The sequence below is a fragment of the Mus caroli genome, chromosome 18 (assembly GCF_900094665.2).
Source record: "Mus caroli chromosome 18, CAROLI_EIJ_v1.1, whole genome shotgun sequence".
Classification (NCBI taxonomy): Eukaryota; Metazoa; Chordata; class Mammalia; order Rodentia; family Muridae; genus Mus; species Mus caroli.
Window position 1 is genome coordinate 85,011,434 of NC_034587.1, and position 1,614 is coordinate 85,013,047.

Genomic DNA, 1,614 nt, shown 5'->3' on the forward strand with positions numbered 1-1,614 from the left:
GGGGGTCGTGGGTAGCTGGCGGGTGTCAGGCAACCCTGCGCTCCTGCTACCCCGGCACTGATCCAGCTGGATGAGGCCTGTGGTCCTACCTCGTATATATTTAATCTACACATTTTTCATTGCAGTTAGCTGAACAAGTTGGACATTAAATATCAAACACCAATTCTAATTGTAAAAAAAAGGATAGTGAGTCTTCTTCTGTGAGTTTTGCATACTTATGTTCAACAATTCAAAATTAAAAAAATAATATTTAGAAACACTGCATCATGGACTCTAACCATGTGAAACCATAAGACCAATTAAATGTTTCTATTTTTAAGTTTAACTGGTCATAGTATTTTGTAAAAGCAATAGAAAAATAACAAATACACCTTCTTCCAGGATCCATAGGTGCCTATACAGATGTGTATTCACACACATAAATAAATGTAAAGGGTAATAGAGTGGGTGAATAGAATCAAGGTATATTGAGTGCTTTGGTAGAAATTCCATACTGAAGCCCTCTGCTTTACATGATACACATGTGGCAAAATGCCATGACCAAAGAATCTTAGAAAAGAAAACACTTAAGTGAGCTTATGTTTTCATTTTGGTAGACTCTGTGGTGGTTGAGTAGTGACATGGTGGCAGAAAGATCTCATATTGTAATTTACGAGCAGGAGGCAGAGAGGGCACTTGTAATAACAAGTGGTAGTTGAGGCCTAAAATTGTATCCCCAGCCACACATCTCCATTAACAAGGCTATACCTCCCAATTCTTCCCAAATAATTCCACCAAGTGGGACCAAGTGGGAACCAAGTATTCAAACATATGAATCTATGGTGCTATTCTTCCACCACAGTGTAAGGTTTCCTGGAGCTGGAGTTATAGTTAGTTATAAACCAACTGATAGGGATACTGGGAACTTAACTTGAGACGTCTACAAGAGCAGTAAGTTCTCTTAGCTACTGAGTCATTTCTTCTGTTCCCTTAATCTACTCTGGAATTTTATGTCAACTTGATACAGGCTAGAGTTATTTGAAAGGAGGGAAACACAATGGAGAAAATGCCTCCATGAGATCCAACTATAAGGCATTTTGTCAGTTAGTGGTTAATAAAGGAGGGCCCAGTCCATTGTAGATGTTACCATCCCTGGGCTGGTGATCCTGGGTTCTACAAGAAAGCAGACTGAACAATGATGAACAAGCCAGTATGCAGCACCTTGCTGTGGCCTCTGCATAGGCTCCTATCTCCAGGTTAGAGATCCTGCCCTAGTTTCCTTCATTTTATAGACCACTATGTGGGAGCATAAGCCAACTAAATCCTTTCCTCCTAATTTGCTTTTTCATCATGGTGTTTCATTGCAGCAATAGAAACCCTAACTAAAATACCTACTACTTGGAAAGATGAAGAAGTGAAGGATTCTGATCTTCATGGATTGGCAGAATTCATATTGTAAAACTGGGTAAACTATGAAAAACAATTTATACAGACTCAATGAAATCCCATGACTGTATTTACAGAAAGAGAAAAAAATCATAAAATTCATTTGTAAGCACATAAACCTCCAAGTATCCAATGCAATTCCAAGAAAAAGTTCAACATTATTGTTATATCTAATCTCAAACTACACCA